An 8,298-nucleotide genomic window follows, 5' to 3' on the forward strand; every position below is an offset into this window, starting at 1 on the left:
CCATGGCGTGACTTGGAAACCCCCAGTTTTCGCAGGCTTGGGCACCGCAGTTTCAGTCATGGCGCGACATGGAAACCCCAAGTTTCCCCTAGCTTGGGCGCCGCCGGTTTCAGTTGGAGCGCGACATGTAAACCCAAAGTTTCCCCCGGCTTGGGCGCCGGGGCGCGACATGGAAACCCCAGGTTTCCCCCAGCTTGGGCACCGCCGGTTTCGGCCGGGGCGTGACATGGAAACCCCAAGTTTCCCCTGGCTTGGGCGTCGGGGTGCTACATGGAAACCTCAAGTTTCCCCAGGCTTGGGCATGACTTGTAAACCCCAAAAAAATTTGCGCCTAGCGAAAACTCCAAATTTTAGGCGCGACATGGAAACCCCAAGTTTCCCCAGGCTTGGGCACGACTTGTAAACCCCAAAAAAATTTGCGTCGGGCAGAAACCCAAAATTTTAGGCGCGACATGGAAACCCCAATTTTTTTTTTTATGCCGGGCGGAGCCCCCAAATTTTAGCCGCCGGGTGGAAACCCCAAATTTTTGGCGCGACATGGAAGCCCTGAATTTTAGGCGCCTGGTGGAAACCCCAAATCTTAGGCGCCAGGTGGAAACCCAAAATTTTGGGCGCCGGGTGGAAACCCCAAATTTTGGGCGCCACATGGAAACCCAAAATTTTGGGCGCGGCATGGAAACCCCAAATTTTGGGCACTGCATGGAAACCCAAAATTTTGGGCGCGGCATGGAAACCCCAAATTTGGGCGCGGCATGGAAACCCTAAATTTTGGGCGCCAGGTGGAAACTACAAATTTTGGGCGCTGCGTGGAAACCCCAAATTTTGGGCACTGCATGGAAACCCCAAATTTAGGCGCCGGGTGGAAACCCCAAATTTTGGGCACCGCATGGAAACCCAAAATTTGGGCACCGAGTGGAAACCCCAAATTTTAGTCACCGCATGGAAACCCCAAATTTTGGGTGCTGAGTGGAAACCCCAAATTTTGGGCGCCGCATGGAAACCCCAAATTTTGGGCGCCGCATGGAAACCCCAAATTTGGGCGCCAGGTGGAAACCCCAAATTTTGGGTGCCGCATGGAAACCCCAAATTTTGGGCGCCGGGGCGCGACGTGGAAACCCCAGTTTTCCCGAGCTTCGGCACCTTTTCCGTCGCGCCGTGGAAACCCCAAATTTCCTGCCCCCAAGTAATGAAAAATTGTTGTTTGGAGGATAGAGGCAGAGGCGCGAGAGGGTTTCCCGGATTTTGTTTGTGACAAGAGCGAAGCTCTGAATCGAGGCGACCAAGGGCTGAATCTCAGTGGATCGTGGCAGCAAGGCCACTCTGCCACTTACAATACCCCGTCGCATATTTAAGTTGTTTACAAAGGATTCTTCTCAACGACCGTTTGGAATTGAACTTCAAATCTGCCCCGACCGAGATGCTTCATGGTCGCGGATTGCAAATGACACGGGCCCCTTGGGGGGACAAAGTGACGCCCCTACTGCGGATCGAGATACAGTCGAAGAGTGACATGCACCACTTCTAGTGTGGATTCTGACTTAGAGGTGTTCAGTCATAATCCGACACACGGTAGCTTCGTGCCACTAGCTTTTCAACCAAGCGTGATGACCAATTGTGTGAATCAATGGTTCCTCTCATACTAAGTTGAATTACTATTGTAGTGCGGTTCATCAGTAGGGTAAAACTAACCTGTCTCATGACGGTCTAAACCCAGCTCACGTTCCCTATTGGTGGGTGAACAATCCAACACTTGGTCAATTCTGCTTGACAATGATAGGAAGAGCCGACATTGAAGGATCAAAAAGCAACGTCGCTATGAACGCTTGGCTGCCACAAGCCAGTTATCCCTGTGGTAACTTTTCTGACACCTCTAGCTTCAAATTCCGAAAATCGAAAGGATCGATAGGCCACGCTTCCACGATTTGTATTCGTACTGAAAATCAAAATCAAATTAGCTTTTACCCTTTTGTTCAACACGAGATTTCTGTTCTCGTTGAGCTCATCTTAGGACAGATGTGCCGCCCTAGCCAAACTCCCCACCTGACAAACTCTTTCGCCCGGATCGACCTACCGAAACATGCCTTAAGGCCAAAAACAAGGGCAGTGCCCTGTCTTCGCCCGGCGGAATAAGTAAAATAACGTTAAAAGTAGTGGTATTTCACTTGCGCCGAAAACGGCTCCCACTTATTCTACACCTCTCAAGTCATTTCACAAAGTCGGACTAGAGTCAAGCTCAACAGGGTCTTCTTTCCCCGCTGATTCTGCCAAGCCCATTCCCTCGGCTGTGGTTTCGCTAGATAGTAGATAGGGACAGTGGGAATTTTTTAATCTATTCATGTGTGTCACTAATTAGATGACGAGGCATTTGGCTACCTTAAGAGAGTCATAGTTACTCCCGCCGTTTACCCGCGCTTGGTTGAATTTCTTCACTTTGACATTCAGAGCATTGGGCAGAAATCACATTCCGTAAGCATCTGTAGGGACCATCACAATGCTTTGTATTAATTAAACAGTCAGATTCCCCTTGTCCGTACCAGTTATGAGTCGACTTTTAGACGCCTAGGGAAAAACCCCTAGCAGGGGGCATTCTACGCCCGTAGCCCAATCGTCACACGACTGCTCGCCCTCGCCATGAGAGCAGCTTGGGAAAACTGCCGACATCCCATGAGTTGAGGGCGCAGACCCCTAGGCCCAGCCCTCAGAGCCAATCCTTTTCCCGAAGTTACGGATCCGTTTTGCCGACTTCCCTTACCTAGATTGTTTTATTGACCAGAGGTTGTTCACCTTGGAGACATGATGCGGTTATGAGTACAACCAGGCATGAACGGTACTCGGTCCTCCAGATTTTCAAGGGCCGCCGAGGGCCCACTGGACACCACAAGACGTGCGGTGCTCTTCCAGCTGCTGGACCCTATCTCTGGGTGAACCGATTCCAGGGTGAGCAAGCTGTTAAAAAGAAAAGATAACTCTTCCCGGGGCCCCCGACGACGTCTCCGGATTTCCTAACGTTGCCGCCCATCGTCATGTCCCGATTCGAGAATATTAACCTGATTCCCTTTCGATGTTCATGCAGAGTGCGCACTTGATACAAGGCTTCCCCATCTCTTAGAATCGACTAACCCATGTCCAAGTGCTGTTCACATGGAACCTTTCCCCACTTCAGTCTTCAAAGTTCTCATTTGAATATTTGCTGCTACCACCAAGATCTTCACTGAGGGCCGATCCACCCAAGCTCACGCCCGAGGTTTCTCAATGACCCCCGCGTCCTCCTACTCATCGGAGCCAGGCAATTACTCCGACGATCAAGTATAGGTTGCACGCTTCAGCGCCATCCATTTTTGGGGCTAGTTGATTCGGCAGGTGAGTTGTTACACACTCCTTAGCGGATTTCGACTTCCATGACCTCCGTCCTACTGTCTTAATCAACCAACACCCTTTGTGGGATCTAGGTTTGCATGCAATTCAGCACTGTAACTCGAATTTTGGTTCATCCCGCATCGCCAGTTATGCTTACCAAAAATGGCCCACTTGGAGCTCTCGATTCCACGACGCGGCTCAATGGAGTAGCCGCACCCTCTTACCTATTTAAAGTTTGAGAATAGGTCGAGGGCGTTACACCCCGATGCCTCTAATCATTTGCTTTACCCGATAAAACTCACACGTGAGCTTCGGCTATCCTGAGGGAAACTTCGAAGGAAACTAGCTACTAGATGGTTTGATTAGTCTTTCACCCCTATACCCAAGTCAGACGAACGATTTGCACGTCAGTATAGCTACGAACCTCCACTAGAGTTTCCTCTGGCTTTGCCCTGCTCAGGCATAGTTCACCATCTTTCGGGTCCCAATAGGTGTGCTCGCACTCGAACCCTTCGCATAAGCTCAAGGTCGGTTGACGATGCACCCCCGAGAGAGGGGATCTCGCCCGTCAGCTTCCTTGCGCCTTGCAGGTTTTCAAACCCACTGACTCGAACACATGTTATACTCCTTCGTCCGTGTTTCAAGACGGGTCAAATGGAAAGCCCGACAACCAACACCACGAGCGCGCAGGTGAACACGGCCCGCCACATGGGCACACGCTTGGTTCCTCGACCACTACAGCGGCAAACCGACAGGCAGTAATCCACTCATGCTTGTGGCGATGCAGCAGCCTGTGTTGGTTTGCACCTCAAGTCGAGCGGCGGACCAGCCTGAGCCGTTCCACATCCAACTGAGACGCATCGACAACCTCCATCCGCTTCCCTCCCGGCAATTTCAAGCACTCTTTAACTCTCTTTTCAAAGTCCTTTTCATCTTTCCCTCACGGTACTTTTTCGCTATCGGTCTCTCGCCCGTATTTAGCCTTGGACGGAACTTACCACCCAATTAGGGCTGCATTCCTAAACAACTCGACTCGCCGACAACGCCTCGTGATGCGGCAGGGTCCTGGGCCGACGGGGCTGTACCCCTCTCAGGTGCCCCCTTCCAAGGGACTTGGCCCAAGTCTGTCGCTGAGGACGCTTCTATAGACTACAATTCAGGTGGCACCGCTGCCTGATTTTCATGTTGGGCTCTTCCTGGTTCGCTCACCGCTACTAGGGGTCCTTGTAAGTTTCTTTTCCTCCGCTTAATTATATGCTTAAACTCAGCGGGTGCTCTTTCCTGAGCTGAGGTTGCAAAGTTGGAGCTAAATCCGCCCTACCCCATGGGAGGACAAGAGAGAGCAAAGCAAGTTCGAGCGATGCCACACAATGCCCGCATCAGCTAACGCCGACTGCCCGTCCAAGGGGACAAGATCACCGCTCACCGACACACTCCACGAAACATCACTTGAGGTATTTCATCTGACCACACCGCATGGGGCACGGATGACCAGCTCCGCTGCTCCCTACCATATTGCAGGGAATGCGTTTGAATGGGATGCGATGCACAGACAGACGTGCCCTCGACCGAGGCCTCAGGCGCAAATTGCATTCAAATACTCGATGATTCACGGGATTCTGCAATTCACACTAAGTATCACATTTTGCTACGTTCTTCATCATAACAAGAGCCGAGATATCTGTTTCCAAGAGTCGTTTCCACGTATTACCGAAAAATCGGCCACAAAACTGAATAGGGGCACCCCCCACAACAAATGTAAGGCCAAGGGGCAAAAGGAGGAAAAACGCATGAGAGAAAGAGAAACAAAGGTGTCTAACCCCCTCATAGCGGGAGGCTCGAATAGAGGACAATCTCCCCCAGCCCCACGCCCTCGCAAAAAGGGGCGAAATGCATGGAACAACGATCGAGAAGGACTAGGGTGGCCACCCCGGGAGCTCGCATTGCTTTTAGCCCTTCCCCGACACCAGCCCACAACAATTTCCCCTTTTCTCCGTAAAGCTAGGGACCAAAATGAAGAAAAGGGTAGAAAACAAAGCACAAGCCTCCCAAGCCCCGTGCCTTCGGCAAAAGGGGGGAATTGAAGGGGACAATGATCAAGAAGGACTAGGGTGGCCACCTCGGGAGCTCGCACTGCGTTTCGTCCTTTCGGAACACCAATCCACAACAATCCCACCTTTTATCCGTAATGCTAGGGGCCACGAGGAAGAAGGGAAGAAAACAACAAGAGAGAAAGGGATATATCAACCGTGACTACCGGCTCACAAGGGAAGGCTTCAAACAGAGAACAAGCTTCCCCAACCCCGTGCCTTCACAAAAAGGGGGGAACTGCAGGGGACAGCGATCGAGAAGGACTAGGGTGGCCACCCTGGGACCCGCACTGCTTTTTGTCCTTCCCGAACACCAATCCACAACAATCCCACCTTTTCCCCGTAAAGCTAGGGGCCGAAAGGAAGAAGGGAAGAAAACAACATGAAATAAAGATAGGTATCAAATGCATCTACTGGCTCACAGGGGGAGGCTCAAACAAAGAACAAGCTTCCCCACCCTCGTGCCTTCGTAAAAACGGGGGGAACTGCCGGGGACGACAATTGAGAAGGACTAGGGTGGCCACCCTCGGAACTCGCACTGTTTTTCGTCCTTCTTGAACAACAATCCACAACAACCCCACCTTTTCTCTGTAAAGTCAAGGGGTCAAAAGCAAGAATGGAAGAAAATAACAGGAAAGCAAGAGATATCAAACGTGGCTACCGGCTCACCAGGGGAGGCTCAAACAGAGAACAAGCTTCCCAAACCCCGCGCCTTCGGAAAAAAAGGGGGAAACTGCAGGGGACGACGATCGAGAAGGACTAGGGTGGCCACCCTGGGAACTCGCACTACTTTTCATCCTTCCCAAACACCAATCGACAACAATCCCACCTATCCTCTGTAAAGCTAGGGGCAAAAGGAAGAAGGGAAGAAAACAACACCAAAGAAACAAAGATCCCGAGAAAAGAGAGAAGCTCAACAACACCCCGAGTAGATGTCTGCTAACCAAAAAGAAATCAAACAAGGCACCCAATCAAAAAAGCGTCCCACCTCTTCACACCCTCCCACATGCATTCAGCACAACACCCTTTCCAGCTTTACAACATAGCAAACAACCAAGCAAATAAATCACAACCTAAAATTGACCAATAGAAAAGACAAGGGCCACGATGAGACCAGTGTCTGGAGCACGTCACTAAGTGTTACACTAAAAAATGTCACCATGGCTATTTACAGTTGGTATGGATCTATCAATAGTCATACTACCCTCTTGAGCAAGTCTTATGCCACTACTATTCATGTCAAACTCCAAGAAAGAGAGAAAGTCTTTATAAACATGTTTATCTCTGGGTACGCAGGTTCTCTCAAGCCTTGCCTGCGGGTACGCACCTTTTGTTCATAAGGTCTACGTCCAAGGACGCTCTGTATCTAAAGGGGCAGGTGCGTCCCTCTTAAAAGGTTAAAATGCGCAAGTTTTATCTTCAAAAACTTACTTGTGGTCATTTCTAGAGCATTCTAGAAGGTTGTTTGATGTGTATTGAGCGCCTCCAGATGGTTCATGCACTCCTATCAAAGAGGAACTTATCCCATCAATAAGGGAGTGATCCCATCCAAAGAGGGGGACTATCCCATTGATGGTGGACCTGATTAACTTCCTCTTGAGCACTATAAAAAGAGGCATTGAGCCAGAAGGAAGAGGGTTGAAAGCTATAGATTTCTAAGGGTAAATGCTGCAGGAATTAGGACTCCCATTTAGAAGCTTGTGAGGAGAGATTGTCATCTTTACTTGTTCTATTTGGAAGTGGGTGAGCTTTGTCAAAGTAGAGGAAGACTCTTGTGGACCCTGGAAGGAGCTTGCACAACACCAAGGCTCAGGTTGTAATGGTTCCTTTTTATTACCTTTAATGCAATTTGGTCCATTCTTCTCAATAACTTGTTGTTAATGGGTTATTTCATGTACTCCTTGGTCTATGTGTTGAATATGCTTTGTTTTATGTTATAATCAGGTGCTATTTAATTGTTTGACTGTTGGTGATTGCAGGTTTTGGAGAAAAGGAGGAGCTCATCCAGATCAACAAAGCTTGGACTTCTACAACAGCATTTGGACAAAGGTAAGAACGAAACACTTGATTTCTCATATCATAATGTATGTTTAGAGAAGGATAGCTCCAGTTTGTTTTGTTTGTCATTAGAATGTCTTAGACTTCTAGGAAGGTCAGTTGTGTCCGCACCCTTGACTGATTCAGTGTGACAAATTGGCGACTCCGCTGGGGATTCCATTGATGAGAAAAGTCTTTTCCTTTGTGTGAACTTTGCTCTGAGAAAATTGGTTTATTTTTCTGGTTTTTGGCTCTGTGACTTTGTTTTTGGGTGGGTTAGCTTAGGGTTAGTTTCATTTTAGTTTTTCTTGAATTTTCCAGTAGGACGCACCCTCTGAGTATTGCACAGTTCGTCCCTGGACGCACTGTCGCTGTGTGCACAGTGCGGGCCCGCACCTGTCTTAACGGGTTGCCTGCGTCCCCTGCTAAAATTTGAGAAAATTCCATTTTTTGCATTTTTGCTCTTAGATTTTGCTTTTTCTTAGTTTTTACTGCCCAGATCCACTAGTTACCTGCCATAAATCTTCACCTAAGCTTGTTTCATTGGCATTCCTGCTTTAAGCTTTCATCAATTGGGTGTTTTGAGTCTCTTTTTTGAGAAATTCTTAATTTGATTTCCTTTGGTCATTACTTGGAGGTTTGGCTCAGTCTTTTCACAATTTTGCATCTTTTTGCTTCTGTTTTTGCAAAAAAAATTCCCCCTCATTCGCCGGGGGGGGCTAAATTGTGTATGAGTGTTAATCGCCTTTGAGTGTTTTTATTTTTTGATCTTTGGAACTCTCACCCAATTTTCTCGACTTGCACTTGATTGGTT

At 49.0% G+C, this 8,298-nt stretch overlaps 2 non-coding genes across 2 annotated transcripts; both read right to left on the bottom strand.

Annotated features, from left to right (window-relative positions):
• Positions 1-1,265: 1,265 nt before the first annotated feature.
• Positions 1,266-4,652, bottom strand: LOC149265735 (25S ribosomal RNA). The gene has a single exon (XR_016261381.1). It is a non-coding gene; the product is annotated as a 25S ribosomal RNA (ribosomal RNA).
• A 247-nt stretch (positions 4,653-4,899) lies between these two features.
• On the bottom strand, positions 4,900-5,053 carry LOC149265736 (5.8S ribosomal RNA). The gene has a single exon (XR_016261399.1). It is a non-coding gene; the product is annotated as a 5.8S ribosomal RNA (ribosomal RNA).
• Positions 5,054-8,298: the final 3,245 nt, after the last annotated feature.

This window comes from Pinus tabuliformis, chromosome 6, assembly GCF_031772625.1.
Source record: "Pinus tabuliformis cultivar Carrire ecotype Pingquan chromosome 6, CPIR1, whole genome shotgun sequence".
NCBI lineage: Eukaryota > Viridiplantae > Streptophyta > Pinopsida > Pinales > Pinaceae > Pinus > Pinus tabuliformis.